This window comes from Talpa occidentalis, unplaced genomic scaffold (genome assembly GCF_014898055.3).
Source record: "Talpa occidentalis isolate TD23 unplaced genomic scaffold, MPIMG_talOcc4v2.1 talOcc4.13, whole genome shotgun sequence".
Lineage (NCBI taxonomy): Eukaryota > Metazoa > Chordata > Mammalia > Eulipotyphla > Talpidae > Talpa > Talpa occidentalis.
In genome coordinates, this window is record NW_023601322.1 from 40,846,104 (window position 1) to 40,868,040 (window position 21,937).

General features: G+C 38.1%; 1 protein-coding gene across 7 annotated transcripts in view; it reads right to left on the reverse strand.

Annotated features, from left to right (window-relative positions):
• Positions 1-21,937, reverse strand: part of GREB1L (GREB1 like retinoic acid receptor coactivator) — a 248,282-nt gene that overhangs the window by 163,819 nt on the left and 62,526 nt on the right. For 3 of the 7 annotated variants that reach the window (XM_054694144.1, XM_054694143.1, XM_054694145.1), the window contains 2 exons: positions 21,815-21,919; positions 444-534 (listed from right to left, as the gene is read on the reverse strand). The exons of the other annotated variants lie outside the window; for them this stretch is intronic. The gene's annotated coding sequence lies outside the window, so the exon portion shown is untranslated. The remainder of the gene's footprint in view (positions 1-443; positions 535-21,814; positions 21,920-21,937) is intronic. 7 annotated transcript variants of the gene reach the window in all.

Below are 21,937 nucleotides of genomic sequence, written 5' to 3' on the forward strand. Positions count from 1 at the left end.
TTGCTTGAAAACCAATACCTTCCAATGCCTCTATGATCTAATATCATCTGCTGGTATGTAAGTATTATATTATACTCTTGGAAAGTTCTTTTGGAGATTATTCAAGGTCATCTGTCATTCATTCTATGTGAGGGCACAGGACTGCTTCTAGCATAGAAAACTGATCTCAGGATTAGCAAAAGAAGTGAGACATCTATGTGAGAAAGCCTGGGACTGTAATATTAGGTAGGCAGAAAAAGGATAATGAGAAATCAGCCCAAAGAGTTGTAACACCAATACTACACATATACTTGCCAAAGTTAAAATAGTCTTAGTTATAAAGGACAGACTGGGTTAACAAGAGAATGCTGAGGAACAGTGAGAGAAAAAAAGTTACATGTACAGCCACTGAGAGGGAAAGAAGGCAAGGTGTGCTGGTTATATCATTGTGTACCCATCCTTACCCTGCTCAGTTCCAGGAGGTTGACCTGCGTGTATCACATTCACTGACGTAACCTATCCTCTGGCTTCTGGTTGAAGGATACTTTGGGGAGGCTGAGAGGAAAAAAGATATAAGGAATGGAGAGAGGGAAGTCTTAGTTCTTTCTTCCGAGCCAGATCACCGATAGTTTCCTAAATCCTCTGAAGAAGGTGGCAGCTCCTACCAGGAAGCCCAGTCCTCAGTCCTCCATGATGTTGGGTTCCAGGAGTGGCCTCCTCCCTTATTACCTCAAGCCTACAGGTGATAAGTACACTCCACTTCTAACAGTCCTGGGCGCTGGTATTACACCTTGTGCCACCCTACCTTTTGCTAATATCCTTGTAAATAGTCGTTTTACAAACTCCTCAAACCTGTTCAGATTTGAGTATGACATGTTTCCTGCTGGAACCCTGAATGATATACATGGATACAGAAAAAACAGAAAATTCAATGAAACTAAGACAAGGGAAGGAAGAGGAAAAAGAGGAGGAAAAGTCAGTAACTAATTTTCTCCATGAAACATGCTCTTCATCTATCTTGACCACATTCTTCCTCCAACACCTCTCCTATCTTAATTACCTCCTTCTTCCATGTTTCTTAATATACTTTCCTCATTACTTTACCCACCATCATCTCTTCCATCCAAATCCATTCCTTTTTATTCACTAAACTTCTTTCCCCAGGACGGTTAATCCAATTCTATGTCCATTCGGATATAAATATGGTATAACACCTTTCAATAGAAGGCACCCCATGGCTTTCTGGGCTCTGCCTCATATAAACTCCCTAATGATGGGGCCCCTCCAAACTTTCTTCCTTCTCCATTGGAATCCAACACTGCTTCCAATAACATGACTTCTTTGAAGACACTTCCTTTGCAGCTAGCTCTAAGTTTCCTCATCATCCAAATTACTCAGGTAATTTCTGCTCATCAATTGTAAGCTAAGGTATTCAAAGAGGAGACCTATGGTCTAGATTTGCACTGTCTAGCATGGTAGCCTCTAGCTATAGTGTGGCTATTTAAATTAAAATTAAATAAAAATTTCACTTCCTCATTTTCACAGGCCACATTTAAAGTGCTCAATGGTCATATGTATCAATAGTAATAACAACTGAGTAGAACATTTTCATTATTAAAGAGTTATATTGGACAGATAAGGGCCTATATAAGTGTTTCTTAACCTTAGAACTATTAAAATTTTAGCCAGATAAGTCTTTTTCATAGGGCGCTGTCTTGTGTTTTGTAGAAATCTTAGCAGTATTACTTCGTGACAACCAAAATTATCTACAGACTTGTAAGACTTTGGGTTATATGAAATAATTTGATTGTGTTTTGTTCACCTACAGAGAAGCAGCAAGACAAGTAAAGAAAAAGAAAAGAGTTGAGACATACTTGGACAAGTTGTTGAGATATTCTTGAAGCAGGAAATGAGTAAGGAAAGGAGGCCAAAGAGAGAAAACCATCCATAAAACCATCTTGAAGCTTGTTACAACTTTTTAGTCACAAGTCCTACTTTTACAGTAAGGTATAATGAATTTTTTTCCTGGTTGCCCCCAATGTATTTGGTAGAATCAAAAAGGATCATCATAGACACAACCCCTTGGCCCTAACTCCAGAAAATATCAGGGGGAGTTTTGACTGTTTTGTAAATTGATGATGTCTCCTATTAGGAACATGAAGTGCAGGGCTGTCAAAATCATCTTAGAATGATATTAATGATAACTAAAAGGATCACTCACAGGATCACTCACACACATTCCTCTCCTTCACACAGAATAGGGAGTATTACATCTTTCTTGATCTGCCAAATTCTAGGTATTCTAACACCAATGTCTTCTAGTGAGCAGACATTGAAAGCAATGTAGGGGAAAGTTACTCTCACTAGAGAGTGTAGTGGATTCAACAATGCAAAGCAGGTTTTCCCAAAAAGTAGTCATCAGTTCTAAGAGATGTCTTACAGTGAAGAAACTTTTTTTTAAAGATTTCTTTATTTATGCGTATAAGAACTGGGGTACAGGCCAGAGGTGTGGGGGTTAGAGGATTCACCAGAGACAGAGCGGGGAACAGAACAGGCAGACTGACTGAAATACATGGCTGAGGGGAGCAGCAGGCGAGTCAGAAAAGGTCTGCTGAGCCATGTGGGTAGCTCCCTGGCCGGGGATGGAAATCATGCTGCAGTGGCTGCGGGTAGCTTCATAGGTTGCGTCTTAATTCCTTGCACCACCGGGGAGGCCCACAGTGAAGAAACTTTTTAAAGTTATTTCCCAAATCAATTTAACCTTCTGAAGCTTACCTAATTCTAAAATAATTAAAAGACTGTGCTCAACTGAACTTTTCTATCTGCTTAGAGGGTTTCCTTGACACTCTACACGATTCCCATTCAGAGAGAGCAAGGCACAAGGGATCCTATGAAGAGTTCAGGAATGGTCATGCTTGAGAATCACACAGATCACTGTATCAGGAGTGAAAATTACGAATTCAAAACTAAGAACAGAACCGGGCAGGATCAGGCATCAGGTACAAACAGACAGGCTAGTGATCTTTCTGCTTTATTATCAAGCTTTTAAGGCAGGAAGTTACTGAGGGCGAATGAGGATCTACAACACTATGGGCTGTAGGGAGACAGAAATCACGTTGATACCTCCTACTCAGTTGAGGACCACAAAGAGCAATGACAGAGACTCAGAAACTGAATATTAGAGAGGTTTATAAAACAAGCGGTGTGACCTTAAAAAAAAAAAACAACAAAATGAATTTCAGCATGAAAGTCTCCTATAGGCTCAAGCAAGGTACAGTGTAGTTTTAACACTCTAAAGAAGAATAAGGCAAAGCCCATGTCCTCCATGTGTTCACACTCAGCTCCTTATGAACTGATGATGAGGATGGTAGTGGTAGTGGTGGCAGTGATACTCTTTTTTTTTTTTTTAAAAGATTTATTTAGTTATTTATACAAGCACTGGGTACAGTCAGAAGTGCGGGAGGGTGAGAGAATTCACCAGAGCCAGAGGAGGGTGCAGAACAGGCAGACTGACTGAAATACACTGCTGAGGGGAACAGCGGGCGCGGCAGGAGAGGTCTGTCACGCCATATGGGACCCTCGCTGGTGGCCAGGGATTGATCCAGCACTGCAGAGGCTGCGGGCAGCTTCGCAGTCCAGGGTTCAACCGCTGTGCCACCAGGGGAGGCCCAGCAGTGATACTCTTAATCCATACTTTAACCCTGGAAAATATATGAGGCTTGGATAGAGGGGCTTCATCACTTTCTGGTACAGGATCTGAATAGCTAGCATGTTCTGTAAATACACAGTTCAAATAGAGATATATAATGGCAAGAACCAAATGGTGCTCACATATTTGCCTCAGATCCATTGACCATGTCTGGCTTACAGCAGTTATTCAATTAATGATTGAATAGTGAAAAAGGTAAAGGAGAAGCTTGTCTTCACATGGCAGATCCCTCAGAAGACAGTGACTCTTATTTTGTGCCTACTCCACATACTTTGTTCAGATAATGTGTCTATAGTAGGTACTTAGTCAAAAATAGTTCATCATATCCAAAATCTAAGAAATGATAAATTTGTATCAGACAGGACCCCAACAAGTAACAGATGGCATATTTCAAATTAGGATAATTTGTGGAAACTTATTTCAAATGGACTATGTATAAAGATAAGGACACAGGGCCTCCCCGGTGGCGCAGTGGTTGAGCGCTGGGTTGCGAAGCTGCGCGCAGCCTCTGCGGCGCCGGTACGATCCCCGGCTGCTCCCCGGCCACCAGAGGAGGGTCCCACATGGCGCGCAGACATCTCCTGCCGCCCGCTGCTCCCCTCAGCAGTGTGCTTCGGTCCTTCTGCCTGCTCTGCTTCCCGCTCTGGCTCTGGTGAATTCTCTCACCCTCCCGCGCTTCTGACTGTACCCAGTGCATGTATAAACAAAACAAACAAACAAACCAGCAAACAAATAAATAAAGCATGCCTCTATAAAAAAAAAAAAAAAAAAAAAAAGATAAGGACACAGTGTAGGGAACTACAAGGGAAACTTATGTAATTTGAAAATGATAGCAGAAGAACTGTTACCATGTCTAGGGTAAAAGAGATGAAGAGGATTGATTACAGGAACCAAAAAGGAGACAGTCTTACAGTGAAGAACCATGACCTTAGGATGGAGGGGCACAGGCAGCCAAGGCAGGCCCACAAGGAGGGAGCCAAGAGAATAATTAGCCTGACCTCACTCTCCTCCCTCCCTTGGATCTCCAGCTGGGACTCTGCATTTGGAGGAAGTCAGAGGCCACAGAAGCCCTGGTATAGTCCTCACAGAGAGCCTCTTGGGTAGAGAGACAGAGGGTAGAGAAGGGAGGAGAGTAAGAGTATATCAGAAGGGGCAAAACAATAGGTGATCACTATTGCTGAACTGGAAATCTTTAAAGATGCCAATTCATAATTAATTTGTCTATGATCTGATGAGAATCACTTTTAAAATCTTATTCTTTATTTATGCTCAAAATCTTAGAGTTAGGACAGTCACTCTAACGTTAAAATGGGATTTTATTCAAGCAAAAAAATCAAATCTCAATTAGAAGGAAAGTTAAATTTAAATGACAGAGAAATTGTGAGCCTTAATTCTGCCAAAACTGAAGGTCATCCACAACTATACCAAATCTAGACTCCAAGCTAGAGGTAAAGGTGTTGGTTCTTCCCATAAGGGCAAATGATCAAAAGATTAATATACTGCTGAATATAACCAAAGCTTCTGCTGTTAGAGAATAGAGCAGAATACAGTGTTTGGGGATTTTCCAATGTAATAGGCAAAATGAAGATGTCCAAAATGCCTATGAGAAAAGTTATTACCAAGTAGTAGAAGTCAGAGAGCTGAGCACTGGAAAGTTAATGAAGAAAGTCAGTGTAAAAAAAAAAAGGCTGCTACATTTCCTAAGAAAGGAAAGCACTACCTATCAAATGACAGAAAATAACACAAAATGATATATTAGAAAGAAGACACAAAGAAGAATTCTGATGTGGGCCCTCCCCTGGTGGCACAGGAGGTTGAGCACAGCAATGTGAAGCTGTGCGCAGCCTCTGCAGCGCAGGTTTGATCCCTATGGGTCGCGAAATCCCACACGACAAAGCAGACCTCTCCTGTCGTGCCCGCTGCTCCCCTCAGCAGTATATTTCGTCAGTCTGACTGTTCTGTTTCCCACTCTGTCTCCAGTGAATCCTCTCACCCGCCCACACATCTGGCCTGTACCCAGGTTCTTGAATAAAAACAAATAAATCTTTAAAAGAAAAAAAAAAGAATTCTGATGTGGCCTCAGAAATAAAAGAAACAAAAACAAGATATTCATCAACTTTCAACTTCTGTGCAACTATGACTTATCAAACTGTGACCTATCAAACATTAGCAAACTACAAAAAGGGATACAAGATCTTTTGGTTTTTGGGTCTCTTCTGCCTTAATCACAGGCATACATCTTGATTTGCAAAGATTTACAGTCACAAAGTAAATATGTAAGTATTCTTTATATATAATTCATCAATTCCTGGAAACTAATTATGTATTCAAAATCTTTACAGTTAAATTAATTTGTTTTAGTATGGAATTTGATGTTTTCTTTCTTGAGTAAGACATATTCATGGCTACTACCTGTTCAGTGCAAGCTGTTCTCATCATATTGAGTACTGACCGCAATTTTAAGCTCTTATCTGCAAGGAGTACACCATGTACTGTTGTTCAAGCATATAACACTCACACCAAGTTGCAAGTAAAAGATATGCACAACTGATAAATGATTTTATATGCACAGATACTGTAAGAGGAAAAGCCAGCTGGCTACAATTATCAATCTCTTTTGCTTTGTCACAAATTAATGCAATAAAGAGAAAAGAAAGGTCCTTTCCCTTGCTTTTGGACTACTTAATTATTATGGAAGTTTGACAGGAACATTCTCACTAAAATATAATCTACTTTGATTCAGTAGTTTATAATCTTCGTGGTCCTAAATATTCTTATTCACCACTTTAACTATAAATATTTAATGAGTACCTACTGTACATACCAGCAATTGTTAATGACATTAAGGGATACATCAGTAAACAAGATAGACAAGTTCCCTGCACTCATATAACTTACATTCTAGGGGAGATGGTGAATTTCAACAAAGAGGTAAGTAAGTAATTAAGTAAATAAATACATACATACATAAATACATAAATAAATAAGAACTTTAGATTGGGTCTTTGTGAGAAGCATAACTAAATAAGTAATGAGGTAAAGAATAATAGAAAGGACATAATTTAGATGAGATAGTCAGAGAAGGCCTCTGAGGAGCTGACATTTTCAGTAAGGCCAAAACAAGAGGAAGAAGTCAACAACTTGAAGATCTGGAGAAAGAACATTCCAAGACAGAGAAGAGCTAAGGTAAAAGCCCTGAGGTAGGAGTGTGTGTGTAGGGGGTGGGGGTTGGGGGGTGGAAGATGCTTGAGGAATTATAAGAAGGTTAGTAAGTGAGAGGAAAATGATAAAAGATAAAGACAGCAGGGTTGCCAGATATCAGACCATGTGGGGCCTTGCAGGACAAGGAATTCGGATTTTGTTGCAGGAGTGATGAGAAGTTGCCTTAGGGCTTTGAAATGGAGAGCATCTGATCTGTGCTTTAGAAAGTTCATGCTGACTCTAAAAGGCAAAGATACTATAGGAGGGAGAGAAGTGCAATCATTCAAGTATGAGAAGATAGTGATTGTGGGGGAAAGGATGTGGGAAGACAGAGACAATTTGGGGATCCATTATGCAGATAGGCCTGCTGGCAGATTTAATGCGGGATATGTTCAAGTAAAGAAATAAAGAAAAAAGAACTCCTAGGTTTAACGTTAAGTATAGTCATTAACTGAAAGAACAAAACCAAGTATGTAGTAGGTAGAGTGGTTATGAAGGAAAATACAGAGTTGCATTTTGCATGTATTTTGAGATAAGTAGATATGAAATGGAGACAATCACATGTATAAATGTATAAATTAGACAGTCACATGTATAAATCTACTTAATGACCAAGGAAATTGAATGAGAGGTCAGACATACTTTTATTTAAAAATCCAAATGAAAAATATTATTAGCAACATATGCTCAAAAAAGGTAGAAACTGTGTCTTTAAATTTACTTTGTAGGTTACAGAGCCGAAATGCTGAAAAATACAGGATGCTGTGAAGTAGTAATCATAAAATAAACAAAAAAAACCTAAAGTATTATCTTTTTTATTTGTTTGATACTCCTACCATCTTAGCTCAAGTATCAATCATATTACTGATAATTGTAGTGGAGAATTAGAAAAATTAATGTGGGTTTTTAGTAAAATTTGAAATATTCAACTGATATTTCAAATGCACTGTTTTTTCAGCACAAGTCTAAACACAACAGTTACTCAGAGATGAGTATCTAGAAAGAGGCATCACAATTGCAGGAAAGTTCTATCAGTACTGCTATATCAAAAGAACAAATTCTATTAAGGGACAACTGACTAAAGGTGTTAATGTCCCCTTTAGGGGTGGGTTGTGGGTCAACAGAATTTCATAGAAATGTAAATACCTCTGAGTGGTTGTTCCCCAACAGTCTATGTTCCTGCTGATTGATTGGTTTTTACTTTACTATACCATTCATCATGGGGAAAAAAAAAAAAAGAAAGCAAAAGGTATTTCAGCTCTTGTAATAAGAACTCTAAAGTCCCAGTAAGTATTACCTTTTAAATTACACAATTAAACAGGTTCAAATGAAAAGTAAATGTGTGGAATTTAATAGACATGCAAATATCAAGAAATTTTATTTGAGCTGATTTCTTTACAGTAAGGTCTAAACCCACAAAACCCCTTTGTAAGGACAATAGGGCAGGAAGTGGCAAAGTCATAATCAGTGACCTTAGATCTTTTTGAAGTGCAAAGAAGCAAAGTAACAGCCTACAGGGTAAAACTAACATCACACCTTTGGTAAGTGAAAAGAGAAAATCATTAACAGCTAACCAATTCCTTAGTGAGAATTTAAAAACCAATTAAAAGTCCCTGAATGTTATATTCATCTTAAGAATTTAGTCCTTCCAAGAATTTGTTTCTAAAATATTTCATAATATTTCATAATTTACTGTCCCAGAGAACAGTAAATAGAGAACTTTTTTCTCCTGTTAGTTTAATTCTGATGGATTATTTGGCAGTTTCTGTGCAAGCCTAATGGAAGGGTTACTGTACCAAGAGGGTGAGAATGAAGCATATAAAGACTTCACTTTTACCTTAAAGATAACCATATGAAGACCTAGACTTCAAAAACATGTATTCAAGGTAATAATTAAAACTTCTTCAGGAAAGCATACAACTGTACTCATTCCTCAGACTTTTTTTTAAGATTTATTTTTATTTATTTATGCACACAAGAGCTGGGGTATAGGCCAGAGGTGGGAGGGGGTAAGAAGATTCACCAGAGACAGAGTGGGTAGTAGAATAGACAGATTGACAGAAATATACTGCTGAGGGGAGCAGGGGGCATGACAGGAGAGGTCTGCTGCGCCATGTGGGTTGCTCCCTGGCTGGTAACTTGTGCTGCAGGGAAGCCCTTCTCAGACATTTTTTGAGAAATGAAATGTGTGTTTTCAATCTTCCACTTCTCCCTCCCAGAAAAACCTGCACATCTTAGATCTTACTCTGATTTTCCTTAGTTTCAACATATTTTTACTCACATATAGAAGAAGGGGAGGGAGAAAAGGAGAAATAGAGAAGGGAAGGAAGAAAGTAGAAGGCCATCAGTGTTCACTTTCATATGCCAGAGTTAAAAAGTGGTAAACGCTGTGAGTTTAAGGTCCACCAGGGAATCCATCCTTTCAGCCTCTCTTCTTGCAGTTTCCTCTTCTTATCTCTCTCTTCCTATGTTTTCCAACTTTGGCAACCTCCTCCCAAGCCCAGCCTGTGTGCGGTCATTAGGGGTATCGTGCAAATTATAGCTGGCCAAAATTTAAATTATGGATATATTTCAATAGTATTAACAGATTCATGTAGAATATTAGAATTAGTCATTTTAAAGATGTAGCAATTGGTTTGAGTCAAGCTAAGTAAGTATTCAAAATTAGTAACTCCTCATACAACAAACTGGGAAAATAAAAAAGGTTTTGTTCTTTCCAGTCAGATATCACAAGCAGCTACAAAAACTGGTAGTATTTATCTAAACCAAATAATCAAATTATAATCTAGTTCTCAGATTTCCACAGCAAAAATTGGCCATAGGACCCTTAATATTATAATTTCACCACTTCTAGGCTTTCTCCCAAATTTCACTAATGTCTGGGATTCTAGAGCATGAAAAGAATTCAGACACCCCAGATGTTTTCAATTTATTGGCCTAATGTTCTTTGTGAACAAGGTATACATAGATACAATTTGCTAAATGGTATCTCTCAGTGGAATTAGGAATTAAAATGTTCTGTGTTAAAAGAACAGCCTCTGGAAGGGAATGTCACAGATTTCCCTTTCAGGATACCAGCACCTCAAGTGAAGGCAAGGATGTGTTTCCTCCTGTTAAGTTCCACAAAGTAATCAAAACAACCTTTTGTCACCCTCATTCCAACAATACACACAGATAGGAGAGATCAAAATTCCTTTAAGAACCAATGAAATAAATGGCAAATTATCTGAATTACACTAAATGATTCTAAGCCAATCTGCAAGAATATTTACATTTTTTTCCAAGTAGCTTTCTGTCAGGTATAGAACACTCTCAAAATGCCAGCAACATGGTGACCTCACAAGTTGTGAATTAAATATAGGCTCTACATTCCAAACGTTAGGAGAAGACAGGCAAAATTCAAAGTTTAGGCACATGCCAGTCATGACTCGATCCTGGGTAACCTTTACAAAGCCAGCAAGGTCTCCCTGAAAATAAACTGGAGAATTATTTTCTAAGAGTAAACGCTTCAATTGTAGGATAATGTAACCTTAATACACAGTTGTTTTCCTCTCTACTCAGGAATGGTGTGTGGCATGGGGAGCAAAGAGGTAGTATCTCAGAAAAGATGATGGAAGGGAGAGAAAATATAATAACAGCAAGAACGTAGCAGTGAAAGGAGTTTTCCATAGTTCTGTATAATGCTTGGAATGTAGGTGGACATGAAAGTTGAAAATATGTTCCATTCTTTTGGCTTATTTTGGACTGATTTTATAGAAGAAAACAATGTAATTACATCAAAGCATCTGCAAAGATAAAATCTAGGAACTTTTCAAAACCAGAGAATGTTTGGAGAGGGGGAGGGGAAAAGGAAGAGGCAACCGAAGTTAAAACAGGATAAAATAGTTACAAAACTGGCTTTTGAACAAAAGAAAATAGGAGCATAAAACACTTATGAGTGTTTTCATTCATACTATTTCTTCCTAATTCAATTAAAACATAGGCTTATGATAGATTTACACCATAGTGAAACTCCTGACAACTTCAAAATCAACTTCATGTTTGGGCTCCATTCTTTCAGGTGATGAATAGTGGGAAATCAGTGAAGGAATGTCACTTGAAGTCAGTCATTTATCATGTACCAAAATGGCTAAGTGCCCCATAAACTGCAATGACCCATTTCCTATTAGCATCACACAACAGAAGGTAGCCTCATCTGCATTAACAAGTTTTATGACCTCCGCAGGCAGAGAGGCTAATGTTAGGAAATGGGTTATTTTTGTTCTGTTATAAATGTTCATTATTATACCATAAAAAATTCTTTAAAGATATAAACTACTGATTGATTCATTATGGAATTCTTTTTTAAAGGTTTTCCCCATCTTAGATTTTTTAATTTAATTTTAATAAAGTAGTTTTACTGTGTTGGTCAAACTCCAGCTGGTATCTATATGTAATTCACACTTCTTCCATCATAATTTCAAATATCACAACAGACTACAATTAAAATAATTTCACTCCTGCACCCCAAATATAGGTGACCCCTGACAATTTTTCAGTGTCCCATATTTCAATATATAGACAGACCTTTAAATTTGGGTGAACTTTAGCTTTCTTAATTCAAAAAAAGGCATAAAATATCATGTCATAATTTAAAACTAAGTAAAACTGTTACAGCATTTACATCCAATATATTTACCACAAAATACAATCTAACCATTTAAATAAATTAGTGAATCACATCCAGATGACTAGTGGCACTCTTGACTGCAAACATGGCCAGGAGTTACCTTTCTACAACAAATGGTATCACTTCCACAGAAAGAAAAAAGAGAAAGAAACCCAAATGGCAAGATGAGAAAAGCAGCTAAGGAAAATGGGTACCGTATACGACTAGGAAAACAAGGATATTTACTAAGGATATATTTCTACAACTTTTAAAAAAACTGCTCTTTTGAAATGCATTACTGAAAGCACAAAAAAGATTTCAATAATTATCTGATAGTGTTATATTGGCTTAAATTTTATCTACAGAAAGCAGCTTAAAAGGTGCACTGTATTTTTGAAGATTCTTCGGCTCTCTCTCAGACTCTCCATTTTCTTTTTCATATGAAATATCAACAAACTTGGAAAATAAAAAGTGTAGGGCAAATTATTTTTAATTTTTGCCACTGAAAATAGTTATTTCATTAAGTCACAAATTCTCAGGGACTAGAAAGAAGACTTAGACTTGATCCACTGTCCTCAATGTGCTTGTAATCTATTGTATTTTGGGAGATAGGATATATACGTAAAGTGGAAAGATAAACCCTACGTGAATTATTGAAAAGAAGTATCTATCATGTGCTTTTTAAATATCAAGACTGAAAAATACTTGTTTGTTGACTCATCAAAGAGTATTCTAGGGAGGAGAAGAGGGGAGAGGGGAGGAGAGAGAGAACAGAGTTGGCCAGGGAAGAAATCATGGAAGGGAACATCTTAAGCTTGGCCTTGAAGAATAAGCAATTTACCATACAGATAATTTCAAACATTTTTCCCAAATAAAATTATCTCTTGGAATATGTTGGTTCCCCTACAAGTATTGTCCCAGCTAAAATGTCCCCCACAACAGTAAGCCTTTCATACTTGGACTTTTAACCTCTCCATTTCCTGAAATTTTCCCTTGCAACCTATTCACCAAATGATGACCATCATTGTTTTCCTTTCTCCTTTGAAATCACTAATAACCCTCAAGTCGAATGATCACACCCACCAAGAACTAGGGATCCTGCAGAGGGCTGAATGTTTATGACCTTATTTATGCCAAGCAGATTTTAATCAACAGAAACTCTCCTGGCTCTTTGAGAGAATGCTACACTAGGATAAACTAAAGCAAAACAAAAAGTTATAATTGTCTACAAATAAGGAATAAAGGATTCTGTCATAATGCCTTCTAAGCTTTGCCCTTTAGATTTGGGGATGGTACTTAAGTGTTACTCAAACTTCAAAGTATACCTATGTTCTTTACTATTGGCCTCTCTTACCTTGTGTGCGAATTACTGCAACCTTCTTTAAATTGTCTCCCAACCCTAGAACACCTCTCTTCTAGTTCATTCTATATATCTCTGTCAGAAAAATCTTCCTACACCACAATATGGCACATATAATATCCTCTGATAACAAATCTTCAGGAAATCTCCACTATTGAAAGAATACAATCTGACTCTAGTTGATGCTTCCCTAACTTTTTTTCCTGCAAATTGTCCAGAGGGCCTCCCTAGTGGTACAAGGGGTTAAGCACCACACTGTGAAGCAATCCAAAGCCTCTGCAGCATAAGTTCCATCCCTGGCCGGCCAGGGAGATACCCACATGGTGTGGCAGACCTCTCCTGCCTCGCCTGCTGCTCCCCCCAGCAGTGTATTTCAGTCAGTCTGCCCGTTCTGTTCATCACTCTGTCTCTGGTGAATCCTCTCACCCCCGCATCTTTGGCCTGTACCCCGGCTCCCATATGTGTAAATAAATAAATCTTTTTCAAAAAAAATAACAAATTGTCCAGACAAAAATGCAATATTATTTGTGGAGCACACATAATCAAAGATTTCTAGCCTCAACAAGAAATATAAGCATCCCTTATAGCTTGAGGGAAATACAGTATCACTGCCCACCTGTAATTCATTCCTAGCCCAACACAATGGCTAGAAAAATATGGTTAGGTTATCTGCTCTCTTCAACCATATTTCTCAGTTTTTCTCTAAGCAGTGCTTGTCAAATTTTATTGTGCATACAGATCACATGGTATCTTGTGAAAATGCAAATTCTGAGTCCCTAGATAGGGGATGGGATTTGAAATTCAACATTTCTTCAGTAGCCTTCAGGTGGGGCCGACTCTGCTGGTCTAAGGACCACAGTCTGAGTTAGGAGACTATGGTCCTGGTCCTCAACTGTGGCAGTACATAAAAATCACCTGTGAAATTTTAAAAATCCAGATGTCCAGGCTGTACCTCAGATCAATCTGAATCTTTAGGGGAGTTGTTTTTAAAGCTCTACAGGTAATTTCAATGTTGCATTTTCTTCTTCAGCCAAACCAACTGCTCTAATCATTATTCTAACTGTATCTTTGTACAGGTTGTGTTCCATGCAGAGATGACCCTCTGTTCAGTTAAGTCCTATCCTCTAGTAAGACCTGAAGTTAGTCTTTCATCTGTGAAGATGTCTCTAAGCCTGGATATTCAACACATCCTCTCAGTCACTTTCCTGCAGCTTTCCTTATTCCTTAGCCTCTGCCCTGCATTAACTGAGGAATTTGTGTTCCTTGAAGCAAGCGCTGTTCGTTACTCTTCGTCACTCTCTCAAGGCCTGGCAAGTACAAATGTTAAATGTAACTTGCTATGATTTTGAGATAGGCTTTCAGGAGAAATTCTCTAAATAACAGCAAGTGAGATTCTTTCAAGGCTAAAGAGAAAAAAAAAGTCTTCCTAGAACACAAGTACTTTCTCAGCTAGGAGGGAATATTTCAGGACTTGACCATGCCTGCCAGACAGATAGAGAGATCTAGCTCCTCAGGGTAAGAAAAGCAAAGCCTTTACTCCATCGCAACATTTTTCTCTTAGAAAAGGGCAAAAAGGAAGAAAGAATTTGGAAACCAGGGTCATGACCTTTGGGGTAAGAAGTGGAGAGGCTCAAATAACAAGTCATTCCCCACCACACGGAAGCAAGGATTCCCTGGGCATCAGGGCCATTCAAATTTGGGAGTGAATGGATTGTCTTCTCCAATTTATTATTTTTTTAATTATTTATTTATTTATATTTAAATTATTTATTTATTTATTTATACAAGCACTGGGTACAGTCAGAAGTGCGGGGATGGTGAGAGAATTCACCAGAGTCAGAGAGGGAACAGAACAGGCAGTTTGACGAAATACACTGCTGAGGGGAGCAGTGGGCGAGGCAGGAGAGGTCTGCGCACCATGTGGGACCCTCGCCAGGCGCCGGGGATTGAACTGGCGCTGCAGAGGCTGCGGGCAGCTTCGCAGCCCAGCACTCAACCACTGCGCCACCAGGGGAGGCCCTGTCTTCTCCAATTTAATTCGCTTACCACTCCATTTTAGGATATAAAAGCCTTCTAGTGCCATACATACACAGAAAAAGAAGGGAAACTGTCATTCTAACTATTTTAAAAGTGGAGTTCATCAAAGGTTTAGTTATCAAAATAGGCTATCTTGGCTAATAGGCTGCTCCCGGCCACTGGAGGAGGGTCCCAAATGGCGCGAAGACCTTTCCTGCTGCCCGCTGCTCCCCTCAGCAGTGTACCTCGGTCCTTCTGCCTGTTCTGCTCCCCGCTCTGGCTCTGGTGAATTCTCTCACCCTCCCCGTGCTTCTGACTGTACCCAGTGCTTGTATAAATAAATAAATAAATAAATAATTCTTTAAAAAAAATAGACTATCTTATGATATTAGTCTCTTGGACAGAAAACATTTTCAATATGAAGTCAGATGATTAAAAAAAAACAACCTAGTAGATACTTAGAAGTCAGGGCAAATCATGGAAGACACACTTAAGGAAATCCATCACAACTCCAAACTGGGAAAAATTTCAATTAGAAGATGTAGAATCATTGATGAAGGAATTGAAGTCTATCAAACACACCTGGATTCAAATCCTGATTCTCTCCACTCTGAATCCTGCAGCAAATTCCTTTACCTTGTTTGGACTCAGTTTTCTCTTTGTGGTGTGGGGATCATAATGACTATTTAGCTTATCTAGTTTAAATGATAATGTGGCAGTTTCTCAAATAATGTATATCACACAGGTGCTAAAAAATGTTCAATTGGAACATACTCTAACTTATATACAGTGTTTTAAATAAATGTCACTTCAATAATAAAAATGTTAAATTTGTTTTTAATCTTTTCAGTTGGGCCTTCATCATAAAAGCCATGTCATATAATGATAATATTATAGCAATCTACACTGTGACCCTACCAAGCTCCATACCTTTTCTTGAACTTGCATATACATTTTTAATGCCTCAAAGCTCCTGCAAACTGTGTTTTTTGCCTGGGATGAAACCTCTCAACTTCCTCCTCTCCTCCTCTTCTAAAATAATAACAAAAATAGGAATAATAATAATTTTTATTTCTTTTGTTTTTAAGTCTCCTGTGCAAACTATCTCCCTTCCCCTGGGTTTTTCCAGTTACTCCCACCACCAGAAGCTGTCTCCTGAGCTTCTAGAACATTTTATAAGGATGTGTACTGGAGTGTGCATTACACCTTTGTGTGTTCCCACTTTTGTGAATTTCTAGAGCTGTGTTGTCCAACATGGTAGCTATTAGCCTCATGAATCACTATTGATATTTAAATTAATTAAAATTAAATACAAACTCAGTTCCTCAGCCCTATGCACCACCTTGTAAGTGCTCAAGCAGCACAAGTGGCTATGACTACTGGATTGGACTACACATAACAGAATCTGTTACATCACAGATTATTCTGCTGAATAATAACATTCCATTTCTTGGCCAGGGTTTATGTCTTGTTCATTCTTTAAGTCTAGTACTCACAATAGTGAGTTTGAAAATGAATCATGATTTCAATTAATACAGGCATGTTTACACATTATTCTGGATAAATGAGAAAGGATTACTCATTTTTATTAATGTTTAAATCTGTAGGAGAAAATATTTACAAAATACCTACCATGAAGGTTATCACAAAGCAAATAATGAATACAAGTTATCTAATCATATGAGCCAATTGGTTGCAAAGTCCTACCCCTTGCCTTTTGATAATCATGAAGTTATTCCACCAGAAGATCATTAAGGAGATTTTATGTCACAGGTTATCACCACAATGGGTGAATGGTCAGTTCTATTTTGTATTTCGGTTGTGCCTTAACTGACTAGTCTCACCATGTCTACTTGCTCCTTACTCTCAGAACCAAAGATCTGATGTGAGCTGTTACATAAGAGCATGAAAATCAGCTCTGTGATGTCTCTAACAGACACAGACAAGGTCAGTGTCATGGTCAACAGTAAACATTTCTCAGAAGGTCACACCAGAGCTGCAAAACTGCTCCTTTTGTGAATCACGCCTTCTTTTCAATGACATCCCCAACCCCTCTGTGCACCTACCCCATTCTAAACAAATACTGCTGAAATAACCAAATAACCAAATAACCAAATACCCAAATAACCAAATACTAAGCTTTGTGATGTCACCCAATCCATTGTCGGTGCCTCTTCCCTGTCCCTCCTTAGAATCATTCAGCGCAAATTCAGATCCTATAAAAGGACCTTTATCTTGCTGGATGCCACACAGTCCCCCCTGCTGTGTTCTCACCTTTGGTGTATCAAGTCAATGAACCTAACTATGATTACAGTAGTATTCCTGGGGTCCTTCCCTATGACCAAATTTTAGGAGCTATTCTATAATAGCATTTGGTTCCATAAAAATTTCCATGGCAGAAAGTAACAGAATGTCTTTGGGTCATCTGACTTTTTATTAAAAACCATGTTTCTCAGGTAAGTGAAGGGAATCAAGAGGTAAAACTTCCAATTATAAATAAATAAGTCATGGAATGAAGTGTACAGAATGCTGTTTGTAAGCAATAAGATTGTACTGCAAATTTGCAAAATTGCTAAAAATAAATAAGAAATACATTGTTGTGGCTATCATTTCATATTGCATACAAATGTCAAATCATTGTGTTGCACATCTGAAACTAATATTGTATGTCAACTATACTTCAATAAAGAAGAAAAACATCCCATCCCCCCAAAAGAACTTTCCAATTCAGCCATAAAAAAAGATTAAAGTACTGATACATGCTCCAACAGGATGAACCATGGCAACATTATGCTCAGTGAAAGAATGTAGGCCATAGACTGCATAAATCCATTTATAAGAAATGTCCAAGTTAGGCAAATCCATATAGATGGATTTGGGAGGAGGCGAGAATGGGGAATGACTGATAACAAGTGTAGGTTTTCTTTTGGGGGTGATAAAAGTTTCTGAAATTAGAGTGGTGATGGTTGTACAAAAACTAAAAACCAATGAAATGTATGATTTAAAAGAGTAATTTTATGATGCTTGAGTTATAGCTCAATTTTATTTCTTAAAAGGTTTATTTTCTATTTATGTATACAAGAACTGGGGTGCAGGAGAAGAGAGGAGTCAGCAGAGACAGAGTGGGGAGCAGAACAGGAAGACTGACTGAAATACACTGCTGAGGGGAGCAGCAGGCAAGACAGGAGAGGTCTGCTGCACCATGTGGGTTAGCTCTCTCAGGGGATGGAACTCATGCTGCAGTGGCTGGCGGTAGTTTGACAGCACTGAGGCTTTAATCCCTGAACCACAAGGGAGGTCCTATAGCTCAAATTTAAAAATAATTAAATTTATGCCTTTAGGAGTACAGTTTTCTGTCTAAGTTTCAGAACCATTAAGGGGGTTGGAAGTCTCTTTTTTAGTTCATTTTGATTTCTATTATATACCACAGACATATCCACCAGCCAGAAAGTAATATGATTCTCTGTACTCTTAAAATCATACGTAATATATTTCTATTTCCCTCCTTATTCTGATATTGGAGTTGCATTTCATATTATTATTTTGGGACAAGGTTAGGGCAAAGTAAAAGAAACCACTGAAGGCAGTGCATTAATGACATAATTATGAAGCTATTTTTGGAAGCCAGTAGCAACTTACTGATTGAGAACAGCCAGGTTGAGCAATATTCACAATACTGATATTACTCAGCCACTTGTATTTTGATTGTCTATGGTTACTAGATATCAAAAAAATTGAAGAGAGTTTCCTAAGAATTTTCTATTCTTGTTTGTTTGTTTGTTTCCTTGTTTGTTTGTTTGTTTGTTTGTTATTGTTTGTTTGTTCCAATAACATCTGAAAAGCTTTAAAAACAGCACAAGTCCTTGTTCATTGGAAATCTTTTCTGTGCATTCCAGAAATGTAGACAATGCACTACAGTCCACTTCTTGGCAGATGTGAGCTTTAACAATCATGCCTGCTTTTGGCAGTGAAAGAGTATGAGCAACTAAAGAGTTCCTACAAGCACTTGACCTATCTAGTTAGCTTCAGCCTTACATACTATGCAGGTGAGTCTCTGGAGAGTACCCTGTGGTATTCTTGGCACAAATTAAGTTTAATATGGATATATTCTATCTTATTTGCACATACAACTAGGGAAGATTAATTTTTCTTGACTTTTTCATCAATCAGGAGGGAACACATTTTCAAATTCAATTTTGAGGTAGGTATAGATAGAAATGAGAAAATTACAAGACACCATAGGATCTAACCTCTGTTTACCTTTCAAAGCTTATATCTTAATACTCCTCAAGTGGCACAAACTGTGTGCTAAATAGTCCATACTAAACGACTGGAGTTTTTATACATTGCTCTTAAATTCAACTTAAGCATTGCTTCTCTAGAAATAAGCTCATATACCTAAGTTGTTACCCTTCTTTTTTTTTCTTCTAGATTCTAGCATTATCTCAATAATAAATGCTATCACATGCACTTTGCAAAAATAACTTCGTCTCTCTTTATTCACTACATTATATAAACTACTAGTGGGGAAAAAACTGTGTACTTGATCTTTTGTCTTCAGTGATAATGTACAGTATGAACTCTGTTATAAATGCTTCTTGAAATAATGTTGAAGTGTAAGTATTCTTTTTAAAGTGCTAGGTCTTTTTTCACAAAACTAGGCAGAGATTTGTTCATTTTTTGACTTTATAGATTTGTAGAAGTTCCTTCCTCTAACCTCTGTTTTGTCCTAGAGTAAAACTAGACTGACCCATATACAACTAAGAGGAAGAAGTCTATTACAAACTACATATTACTATTATTCCCAGCATAAAAGAGCTATTTGGAAATTGAAAGAACATAAGAACATTCATCATAGTGCCTGACACAGCACCTGTATTAACAAGACACTGGATTTGAATTTAAATGTTTTAGGTCATAAAGAGAATTCAATGAACTATGTTGCCTATCTTTTAAGATTTCCTGGAAAGAAAAAACATGCTCCTGCCACTGGCACAGCTGAGAACAATCAGGAACTAAATATTTGCATAAAACAAATTCCAGGAGAGATGGAATCAGCAGATTCTAGAGCCAGCAATAATGGTAGTGAGAGTATTTGAACCTATCAATCTGTGGGCTTCAGTGCCCATCATCTCACCCAACAAGAGGTAGTTCATCTGACGCTTAAATTGATCCTTAACTCTCTTCTGCAACCTAACATCCCATCAAAACCACAAAAGGAATATATGAATATTACGTGGAATTAAAACTACATACAGTGCCCTTTGGGTTGGTTAGAGAATAGGATTTAGTGGTAACAAAAAAATAATTAATGAAAATGCTCATTGCTTTTCTTTATAGACTCCTGTATCAGCCTCCTAAAGCAAGCTCATTAAACTACTTTGGACAGAGCTATTTAATTGATCCCTATAGCACCTAATAAAGGCTCCCAAGTAATACATTCTGCCTTGTCTTTTTTCATATTCATCCTTAAGTTTGTTTCCGTCTTACTCTGATGCTTCCATCATTTTCTCTAAATCCCATCAGTTCTGTATATTTTGAAATTTAACTGTAAAACTGCCTTGGCAGTTAATATAGATCTTCTATAATTAATATCAATGTACAAATATAGTTCTGCCAATCTGCATTTCCCTACCCTAGCAAGAATACATATTCCCAAGATTATGTTGAGCATAGTAGAGTTAAACACAGATGTTTGAGAGTTGCTAGTATCGGAGCAGACCTAATGGTGCCAAATAGGACATATTAAAGTTCTATATAATCCATTTTCAACTGTAATTACAAATACGAAGTAGTACTTCTCTCAGAAATGGTTTAAAACACTTCTTCTATTGCCACAATGCACAAAGCGCATTCCTCTCACAGAGAAAAAGGCATCTCACCAAGAGACTGCTGAAAAGAAAAAGGAACTGAATGGCAGCACCATTAGCTGATAATGTGGATGGCTAGCACTAGGAAAAACATTTTCATGTGAAGGAAAGCCTTCCACAGAAATGTAGTGTGGGGAAATGATATTTGAACCTGCTCTGAGCAAGTGAATCAGTAAAATTCAGACTTTTCCATGATTTTCAATTAAGGTTCTCAAGAAAGGAGCAGACATGCCCACGCAGAAGGCTTGAAAGTTGGCAATGTGGTATACAAAGGAGCTCAACCCAGATCACGACAGAACAGTACCAGGTTATACAGTAAGGGCTATCACTAGCTTCTAAAAGAGGAAGAAATGTAACATAACATCAAAATCCATCCTACAAGGGCCTCCCCGGTGGCACAGGGGTTGAGCGCTGGGTTGTGAAGCTGCCCACAGCCTCTACAGCGCCGGTTCGATCCCCGACTGCTCCCCAGCCACCCCACCGGAGGAGGGTCCCTCATGGCACGCAGACCTTTCCTGCCGCCCACTGCTCCCCTCAGCAGTGTGATTCGGTCCTTCTGCCTGCTCTGCTCCCCGCTCTGGCTCTGGTGAATTCTTTCACCCTCCCGCACTTCTGACTGTACCCAGTGCTTGTATAAATAGATAGATAGATAGATAGATAGATAGATAGATAGATAGATAGATAGATAGATAGATAGATAGATAGAGCAATACGAAGCTTAGTGTTAAAAAAATCCATCCTACATACTTTACAGCTCATATTATAGATAATATTCAGAGTAGACTATATATAGACCAGTGATTCTTCAAGGTGTGGGTTTTGTTCTTCTTACAAACTTTTTAGTATTTTCATGTTATCACATAGAGATACCTGCACACATGGAAGTGATGGTGATTTCAGGGCCTTCAGAAATTCCACAATCTACTCTTCTTATTCCCCAAAGTTGTTCTCTTTCTTTAAGTTTTTAGTTCCCAAAGAAAGGTGTGAATTCAGCTTTACCAAGGAAGACTAGGGGAGCCGCAATTGCACACCTTTGTCTGAGGTTAGCCGTTTCACAATTTTTAGCATGTTGTTTAATAAAGCCATCATGTTCACAGTATCTTCAAGTAACATGGGTTCCTACCTTCCTTCTTCCTCTAGAGCAGTACAAAGGA